Below are 11379 nucleotides of genomic sequence, written 5' to 3' on the forward strand. Positions count from 1 at the left end.
GACTCCTCGGAGTACAGGGTAGAGATACGGGGTAGCATGTGTGTTTATAGCAGCAAATCTATTTCAATAGTAAAATTAGGGAACGCTGGCTATTGACAACATGAATCAAACTAGAAACGGCGTTGGGCACGACTCGAAAAAAAAGTTTGAAAAACTTCATCCGATTTTCATCGCAGTTTACAGTAAATAACTAATCAGTGCTGTGATGAATTATTTTATCATAACGATTTGATGTAAAGACCAGTATGTAGGAGACTGATAAATGACATTACAAAGCAATATGATCGACAAATATAAGCTGCAAATTAAGATAAGTTTTTTAATATTTTTAATTTTTTTTTATTAGATTGATTTAGATAAAAATTTATATGCTTTGTGATAAATTTCAAGCCCTCTTGGACTTTTTGAAAGCAGACAGCTATAGGAAAATAAAAGTGTGGTAATTATAATGGAGCAACTAAGGCTGGTCTGAAATTGAGGTAATTTATTACTATTTCATAATAAATAAGGGTATTTCAAAGTTTATAAATAATTTTATTTGTATAACGTTTATATTATATTCTTTAATATAACCAATATCCTTTCTTCTTAAAATTTATATGTTGTATTATAACAATGTGCAACATAATGCCCAGGTTTAAACTGCACACAAAATAAATGTATCCACATCTAACCATATATGCAGTCCTAAAGTCGAAGTGCGTAATAAACTCAATCTCTGCACTGCTGACAAATATATTTTTTATGTTAAATAAATATATAATTCTGTCTCTATTTTTTGGTATTCCTTTACAATAAAAATGTTTGCAGAGGTATTACTGTTTTTTTTATATACATTGATTGCACAATTTACAGTAATGTACTTCTTTTATATAATCACACTTAATCATTAATTTTTCAAACAAATAATCATTTAAAGTATAAGTGCAATCAACTTCATTTAAACTATGTACTTATTTTAGTTCTTAAGCTATAGGGAGTAAATGATATGCTCGACTTGTATAAAGTAAGTTGCTGTTTGAATTTTAACTACTGCTAATTTTAACAAAATTTTTGAACCACAAAGAGTTATTACAACTATAACTAGTTATTGCTATGATTGAATTCCAAGCACATGTATTAACAAATCTATACATGACTCCATATACTGATTCCTTTCCACTTTTCTGTAAGCCATTTTGTATAACGCGAATCTCCTTAGTTTTTTTTGGGATTTGTAGATCTAATTCAATATCTGGATTAGGACTGACAAAGAAACCATGCTTTTTTCAACTACTGGTTATTGTATATTTTTTAATTTTTCAATGACTGAAACATAATTTTTCAGAAATGTTCTTGCAAATACCCAAAGGAAAGAAATCTCAAGAAAAACTTGATCACTGTATTCATTTGAATCCTTCTGAATACCTTACTGGATGATGTATACCTCATTCTCCTTTGGGATATGTAAATCCAATTTTATTTCTCTATCACTGTTTGTTTGAAGTGGTTGTGGCATTTTAATTTTATTATTTTTGTCTTATAATAATAATAATAGCAATTGATGCATTGTAATTTTCAGAACAAGTTTCCAGTTCAAGAAAAAAGTACTGATCAGTGGATTCAAAAATGTTATGAATTTCTTCATTTCTCAATTTTCCATGACTTCCATCGATCACTTTCTAAAAAAAAATTGTAATATACAGTTTTTACAACTTTTCCTTTAAACTTTACATTTTTTTCTTTTTGTATCACTGGATTTAATTTACTTCTTCTCATCTTTATATCTGAATCAATGATGTCGCAATATTTAAGTATAAATTTGTCTTGTCTTACTGGAATGCAGTTGTCTAAAATTATACCTTTAATATCTTTAAAAATGCTTTCACATCTTGATGATGTAGCAGTCTTTTCCAATATTCCAATATTGAAATTTTCTAATATTAAAAGGTCATTCATTGTATTTGTACAGCATCGAAATTCATAACAAATATAAATTAATTCTTTAGCAAATTCCTGATAGTAATAGTCGTTATCAACAAGAAATTCGTCATATTATACAAGTCTATTTCTATTTATTTCCATCCTGTTGTCTTCATTATCTACCTGATAACCTTAAGCGTCAAGATTGGGCGAGCTTGCGAGGGTTACGCAAGGGGGTGTCCACACTGGGTCTCTCATCCTTCCCGACTCCTGAACCGTCCCCGTCCAAGATTTTGTATGCGTACGCCATTTATATAATATCGAGTTCATAGATTAAGATGCGTATCTCGCAAGGAGACTATGTACAGTCTTCATGGTACCTCGCATTCATTATGAAACTTACCACTGAGCTGCAAGTTATAGAGATGACGTGTTCATATAAAATCTCGGACGGGGACGGCCCTGGGGTCAAGAAGGAAGAGAGGCCCCGTGTGGACACTTCCTCAGATACCACTCACAAAAAATTAACACATACAAGCTTTCTGATTCTTCTGAACACGAACCAGTAATACAGTGTTTCTTTTCAATTATTAATTATTCGATATGAAAAACTCGAGGACTTGCTCTAATCACAATTAATTTATTATACGTAAAAGATGAGTGGCATCAATGGTAATGATCCTTTTTTGCCCCTACTTCAACTGTTCGTCTATAAAAATTTATACGTACTTGCGAATTTCGAGAAAGCATTTATAAAAGATTAATTCCACCACGCATACGAGAGCGCAGCGGAACCCAGCACTCTGAGCTTCGAGAGCCAAAGCTATGGTTTTGGAAGCTATTAATGCGATTTCATTTAGCAACATCATTTAAATTCGATAACTATAATTCATTCGTGCAGTCACTGTGATAATCAGATACTATTACTATGATTAATACATTCAATTGTTATATATTTATTATTGCTTTTGAAATTATAATTCGAACAACGTTACTTATGATGTTACTATAACCGCGAGTCATTTTATTTGACGATATAAATAATTGCGTATTATATTGTCAATGCTAATTAATTCATGAATCATTTATATATAATTTCCAACAATAAAAAACAGAGTTATAACGCCCTTTCGTGACAGGGTACTGCTGCTGCTGATGCAGGCGCCGGACGTCGCGGCGCCCCAATACATTGATCGCAAGTTTCTTCCCTACCTCTTGGCATCACTGCCGCCGCCGTCATGATAATCCCAAACACCGTCTCGCTACCATGTTTGTGTATACACGCAATCTTTTCATTAGGCATGGGCATTAATTAATAATGTTGATTTGCTTTTGCGACACTAATTCTGTAATGTGACATAGACGTATGATATCGCAGTTTTGAGACGAAGCTTACGACTGTACGATGCTTTTTAGGAATAATGAATGCCCAAGGTGATTATAGACGGCTGCGGCTGAACTGGATCGATGAACGGCTGCCAATCATGATGAATCTGGCGACTCTACTAGATAAAAAAAAAACAAATTCATGTCTTTCTTTTATTAGTATTTTAGTAGAAATGTAATAAGATTAAATAAATAATCTATTAATTAAATATTGCATTCAATAATTTTCAGATTATTTCCTGATTCTGTCGCAATAGCAGCATGTTGACAAGATTTAAAATGCTTTTATTCTCAATTTAAGCGTAATAATGTTTTAGCATGTAAAACTTGCAAAATCAAACAATATCAGTAAACCATAGACAGAGTTTCCTCTGAGATTGATTAAAATGATTTTATCGTATCTTCATAACACATGATGAAAAGTACATAAAAGAAATATTTACAAATTATATGTAGAAGCTTGAATTTAAAGAGAAATATCATGACGCAATCGAACATCGATATACAAATAAAAACTAATGTAAAAAATTGAAGCACTTAATCTACGTGTGCTCCATTTACTTTTCCATACTATATCTATATAAATAACAAACGTTATGAAAATCTATTAAATAATAGAATTTATATTCGGTCGTTTTCTCACAACCTTTAACCAACGATATATAAAACAATTGTTCATAAATTAACTTTATCTAAAAAAGAACCAAAAAATAAAGCATATAATAACAAAAATTTAAATAATCACATCAGGAAATTGGTAATGAATCATGATCAAACTAAAAATGCCGTCGATTAAAAAATGTACGATGGTGATTTATTAAAATGATGTATAGTTAATAGAAATGGTAAAAAACAATGTATGGGGGTCGGACGATATGTAAGTATATAAAGTGCGGCACGAGAAGCGCTACATTTTAACTTAGCTGTGTACATGGCAAGACTTTTCACTGATAGGGTACGACATTACAAGCAAAATTAGTTGGATAGAAAAGCATCGACAAAGAAACGAAAGTAAGCGAAGGAAAAGGAGAAGAGAAAAATGAAAAATGAACACCGGGAGCAGCAGCTCGCGGCTTTTCATCAGCACGAGCATTTCACTTTGCCCCGAGCGCCCACTTTATTACTCTCGTCATTGTTACCTTTTTAGCTCGGCCTTCCGCGTTGCCGTTACCGACTGCTCCGCCCCTCGCTGTTGCACCAGCGACCTCGAATATCTTTGCACGAGAGCACGATAGTTTTTCGTAATTTAAACTCGATTCAGAACTGCGCCTGCTTATTGTAGGTCGTGTAAGAAGGCTGACAAACTTGAAGACATTTTGTCCTTGTAATTCTTAGTGTAAGCAGTACATAGAAACGGTAAGTACAACTGACAGTTCTAAAGTTATAAAATTCCCATAAATAGAATGCACAGCAAATTGTGCTCGTTCAAATTTTGCTGAGCCACTTGCGATTTCCTAGAAAAGTTGTTCAAAATATCGAATGTTTCCAGTCGGTCGTGAATAACGAACACAAATTCTGCTTGCAGCGCATAAAAGTTCATCGCGAGAAAGCTTATTTAGTATCTAAACCTGCTTAAAATTATTCAGCTTCTTAGTTATTTTTAAGCACTAATTACATTTCCATATCATCAATATTCGTCAATCTAATAATAAACTCCACAAAGCTCGCGTATATAATATGTATCTCGCCGAAAGAAAACCTCACGGAATAAGCTGAATTCCCGGTGGTGACTACAGAGCAATCGGATGCAGCAGCCAGCCTGCAGCAGCAGCAACAACAGCAATAGTACTAGACGCGACTTTTTTTTCGAGGTAAACTTTGTCGAGAGGGGGAGGCCGTAGGATTTTTACAATGGCAGACGCCCGACTGTAGCCGGGTAACGAACTAATTTCACACGCAACTTTCCCGTGTTCTCTTTACTGCCTTTTCCCAAGGCTATTGATTTAAAAATTTTAGACTGACCGAAATTTTCTTTCCCTCTGGTAATTATATTCCAATAACTCACAAATTTTATCAATACCAGAATTTATTGCGTAAGAATACCAAGTTTTATAATTTGAATTTTCATATAATATATTTTCTATAATAACTCTTTCTCGATGCGCACTATATCTGAATTAATAATAAAAATTGAAAGAGCACAAAACACAAAAATAGAATAATTATGAAAAATGGTTAATAGTTGTGGTTCTGCGCAAATACATTAATATTTAATTGAAACAATAGCGACGGAGGAGATGTGATGTTTTTTATCGCTCAACAGCGAACGCCTACAAATTAATTCTACTGCATGATATCTAAGCTTACCTCGTAATCTTCGCGGATTTTCGGCTATCTCTGCGTAATACTAGTTCACGTTCTCTCTCGTTGCTCTCTAGAACGGCGCAGCTTCGCTGCTTTATTACTTTGCCGCCTGTAACTTATTATAACGGTTCTGTCGAGTTTTTCGGTATACCGAATGCTAGCAGCCTCTGAGCTTTGCAAGGTCTTTCTTTTGCCTCGAGCTATACTCGAGTGATTGTTTCCAAACACTCGAGCATTTAATCTCGTTCGCTTGTGGTTTCTTCTTAAAAGTGGTTACGCCTTATGCTTTACACTGACTTCTGATTACTTTGATAATTGAATAGAAATCCAAATAACGTCAGCTCGTTCGGATGTTTTTAGTTACAAGAAAGCATTTCCGTTAATAAGTCTGTTTGTGCAGTATATACTTTTATAAGTATATCTTCGCAAACGATAGCGTACAGCGGGATCGCGATCTTACAGAAGCACAATAATTATACTTCTACTTATTTCATCTAAACACAGTTGAACACAGATATATCTAGTGTTGAATTATTATTTAAGCATTATCCCCTCGGTAAATCGATCGGAAATATTGGTTTGATGTGGATACCCGGCGTATTGAACATCTTAGTAGCCTCATCCAATTCAAAGCGTTATTTATCTCGTCGACAATAAAGCACTGCAGGTACTATTGACGGGAAAACGAATGATGCTTCAATAAGTTATGTGTTATTCTATGTATAGAAATAATTCATTTGATATTTTATAGATGCTAGTGTCGTCAAGTACGCCTCACGCGTGCATGTCTTGTTTGTATTTAATAATATTCAGTTTCATGCTTGAAATAAAAATTAAAAATATTATAGATGAAATAAAAAAATTCTTAAATACACTACAAACATAAAACAATTGGATGTTTTGAAACGCTTATCACACGTTGATATTAATTGGTAAATAAGAATTCAATCATGTTAATATCTGCCGATTTAGCAATTATTTTATATCTAATAATATAACAGATTTTTCAAATAAATAGAACCGTGGGCTGTTTTGATAATTTATTTTTTTTAATTTTTTAACACATTAGTCTACGATTTCAAGCCTTTTGTAGGATATCTCCATATCAAATATATATATCATTTCGAATGTTTTTATTAATTGATTTTTCTGTTTACCTGTGACGTTTGAAAAATTTGCTTACATTTAGAAATTAAATTTCAATTATAACTTTTTGTCATCAAATGATATGTTTCTCTTATCTCCTCTGATAAAATAAAATTAGGCAAGTATGTCTTTCCTTTCGTCGTTAATACTTATTGTGTTAAAAGAATTTTTATGCAATAATATTATTTCAAATTCAGGACTATATATTTGTCGTTAAAACTTTTTGTATCTATAGTGATATATAATTATTTGTCGGCAAATATTTCCTTAATTGTTTATTTTTAATACGCTTTAAAAGTTTACAAGTTTTTTTTAAATACAATTATTTTATAAGTATGGCATAAACTTCGTGACTAAAACTTTGTGAACTTTTGTTTATTAGAAATTCTTAACAGAGCTCGGAATAATTTTTTAAATTGATATTTATGATATGCTAATACTTGTTGGACCTATCTCTTTCAAAATAATTAATGTATTAAGAATTTGTGCTTTATAACATATTGATATAATGTGTAGCAGTGTCGCTCCATTTTTACAATCAGATTTTACTGAAGCTGTTGAAAAAGATGTAAAAATAGTATGTTATTTTCAATCTTCAGTACTAATAATATTCAATTACAGTAGATAGATTCAATGCTCGCTTATCATCATTTCCATTCAAATCAAAATGTAATATAAAATTTACCGAATAAACAAAAAAGGATAAAACTTCATCGGAAAATTATAGTAGTTGTATATAATGCTCCCAAAAATTAAGGGAACAAAGGAAATTTGCAAATTTTCAGGTGAATTTCAAAAGGTTGTATTTCAATGAAGAATGGTCGTACAGGAAATACAAAAACAAAGCTCTTTTTACGTTATGTTTTTCACTCTACGCCCGAGCGAAGCGAGGGTGGAAAGGTACACGAGACGAGAAACTCTTTCCCGAACATGTGCCGTACCGTATTTTTTGATACGACGTGCGGAAAGTGCGATTTTCAACGCACGTTTTTTGCCGAGTGTGCGGGAAAGACGCACTTTCCGCACGGAGTGTCGAAAAGACTATTTCCAATGCATTTTTTTGCTTAAACTATGCAATTATATTAGAAATGATTATAAATAACTATGTGGATGCATATTACTAAAATTAATTGTGTGAAACGTTAAAAATGAAAAATTCCTCATCAAATTCTTCAGTATAATGGTTCAGTATAGCGGGATCTTCGCATATACTTACTCCGTACGCTACCTGAGTGTATGCATGGGTGTATCCGCGTGCGTGTATATACATGCGCGTAATTCCTTTTAAGATTACTCAAGCACAGCTGCTCAATAAAAAAAAATAACGATTTGTTGTTTGCGTAACATATAAGAGAATGATTAAATTGATGTTCGTGAGAATTTTGACTGTCTGGCTTGTTGACATGAAACGTCTATATTGGCGTTACGAAATTTTCAGCGTACGAGAGCTAAGCGAGCGTAGAGAGCGGTCTACTTTCCACTTTTCACTCGAGTTGAGAGTAAGTGAGAGTCCCCCTTCCACCGTACTCACTTCTTGCAGTGACTGCCTGTAAGAGAGAAAGAGAAAGAGAGAGAGAGAGAGAGAGAGAGAGAGACAGATGATAAGCTTTTTTCAATCATAAATCCCTACCTGCAGTGTTAACATTTGATTCATTTATACCATATATTATCGATGAACTACACTGTTAACCTACCATTAATTTGCGTTTCAGGTCTGCTGCACGTCCCGAGACGGGTATTTCATATTTTTATTTTTTTGTAAAGGTTGAGGATTTTTGTTTTAATTAATATATATTTGTTTTGTTACATGTTCTAATGGCCCTCGAATGCACGTATGCTTTTTTTTTGTTTTCACAAGGCTTTCAAGAATTATCTCTTTTTTTACTTTTAAAAACAACTGGACGTTGGTTGTAAAATCTTATTTAATGAAACGTAATACTGCATGAAATGAAACTCCGCAAAAATTGACAAATTCGGAAATAAAAATGTATGTCGATGTAAAAATGATCGATGTAAAAATAGAAATATGTGAGTCTGGTCTTATCTAAAAAATGTAATCAAGAAACTAACATAACTGGCGTATTCCGTCGATGTAATTAGTTGGAGAGGGGGAGGAGGGAGGGGGGGGGGGCAAAATGTCGATTCGACTACTTTAATTGAATCTTTGCGGCACCCTGATTGTAGTGGAGCGAAAAATCGTCTTAACGTTTATGCTTCATATCTGCGCGCGCGTGTGTGTGAGTGTGTGTGTATGTGTGTGTTCTATCTGTGCCAAGGTACGGACTGACGATGTGCATTTTTTCACCATCAACGATAATCTCATATACATACATGCAGTAAACTAGCGCTATGATGATAAGCGTGTATGCGATTCGCTATTTTACTGTGCGTGTCCAAGAAGTTTTTCAGAACGTCTCGATCAGCGTCTGAGCCGTGCATCAACACTGCACTACCGGATATTCTGTTAGAGCAAGCCCGCTAGAATTGCGGATAATCGGGAATGACGTGTGGAATATCAATTTTATTCGGGCAAAAAACACCAGGCTCGTTACTCGATTTCAGAGCTGTGGTAAGTCATGCACTCGATAGAGCATAATTACTTTTGGTCACGAGCTTCGTTACCAAACTGTCTCACGCAGCTGCGGCTAGCTACGACGAGCTCCTAATGCGCCCGCGTTATAAACAATAATATTGCGCTTCGCGGAAAGCTTGGCTGTGTTCGTTTTCTAATGAGCAGCTGCATAAGCAAAATTGTAATTGAAAGTGGTCTAGTGTACATAGGTGAAAGCATTTTTTCTTTTGGCCGATGGTAATTGTGAACTGCAGTTGGCATTGACTATAGCTGTATACCATAGGCTATGATCTATCTGCTTGTTCACTTAGCCAGTTACTCGTGCCAGCTATGCGCAAATGATTTGCCCATACTATATTGTAACTAGTTATCCAATTGGCCAAACTTGAGATTGTCGATCGTCATTAGATCATCATAAACAGAGCAAAATAAAGGACATTTCTGGAAAGTGAAAACGTGGGTGCTCGTTTAATTTGCTAGGTGCCTGCTGTAAGCTAGCTATAAGCTCTTTAATAGAGAATGATCGTGCAAGAAGCCTCGAGTGAGCTAGCTTAACTTTCGAAAGCTGCACCTTGTACAGTCGCGTGCCGTAGCTTGCTTGTCTATAAAATTCATGCAAAATAGGAGGGCACGTTACCTAAAACAATTGCTTAGTGATTCAGTATGGCGCGATTCAAGAGACGAAGAGCCATATCCGAGTCAGAATGATTGCTATAGCATTAGGTAGATAAGTGACTTGCAGTCGCAACGATAAGCAGGCATAAATGTAAGATTTCCAATGAATGTATAAACTCGAGAGCTAACAGACGCCCGCATCCGATTCTTGCTAGTTTTTTTTCTTGTTCTTTAGCTGGGCGACAATCGGGGCTTGTCCGTAGCCGCACGAAAGGCATACGCCACAATTTAGCGCAAAGGAAGATGGCGAGACTGCGAGAGAGCAGACTGGAAGCTCAACTTTAACCAGTTTTAAATCGAGTTAAAGAACTTTCAGGACGCCGGCAACTTTTTCGGAGCTATACTTACAGAAGCCTCTACAGCAGCGAAATGAGAAAGAAGCGCCCTGTCGTCCGTCTTGATTAGCGCAGAAAAGCGCCTTTGTCTCTTGTTCTCCCTTATTTTCCAGCCGATATCTTGCAGCGAATCTAATTCTCGTTATGGCCGGTCCACAAAATATTTGCCTTCCAGTTCTTTTTCCGTAATAACGCGTCTCACATCGAGATATCGCGACTTATCGCAACCAGTCGAGAAGATTACACCCTCTAGCTCACTAGCCTTACGCCACTATAGACTCTTGTTCCTTGGAAGAGAAGAAAACAAAGTAAAACTGTTGTCGATGCTGATCGCGCTCAACATAATTCCGCCTGTCTTTCCAAGTATTCCACTTGACTTATGGCTCCCGCGCAGTCGACATAAGGGCTTCACGCAGGCTGCAATCGGCTTAGTCTTCGAGAGGCTTACTACGTGCACAACTCGTCCAACCAATAGAACATTGAGTAGAACTATATCGCGGTGGGAATGATTAAGAAAAATGAAACAGAAGCGAAGTAATCATAAGAGAAACGTTAGGATTAACGATGCGAGTGCGAATCCTTGATTGTCTAGCGATTGTCGAGCACGTAATTATTGACGATAGCTCTTAGGAAAGAAAAGAGAGAGAGAGAGAGAGAAAGAGAGAGATATATATATATATATATATATATATATATATATATATATAGAGAGAGAGAGAGAGAGAGAGAGAGAGAGAGAGAGACGAGAGAGAGAGAGAGAGAGAGAGAGAGAGAGAGAGAGAGAGAGAGAGAGAGAGAGAGAGAGGAGCCATCAGCGCTTGTTCCACTCAAACCGCGGAGCTATGTTGTCCATTTATCGCGGTGGAATAGCGCATGGGCTTTCGAGCAAGCGCAGTCGAGCCATTAACAACTCTTTTCTCTGCTCGCTGTAGCCCTCGTCTCCAAATATACCGCAGCCACTATTTATCACTTCGCAATAACATAATTTGATTTATCAGATTTATAGAGGATCGCAGTGCTCACGTATAGCGTGTTCATTGAGTCTCCGAGAATGCGAAG

This window comes from Phymastichus coffea, unplaced genomic scaffold (genome assembly GCF_024137745.1).
Source record: "Phymastichus coffea isolate CEN01 unplaced genomic scaffold, Cenicafe_Pcof_1.1 PCOF00054, whole genome shotgun sequence".
Classification (NCBI taxonomy): domain Eukaryota; kingdom Metazoa; phylum Arthropoda; class Insecta; order Hymenoptera; family Eulophidae; genus Phymastichus; species Phymastichus coffea.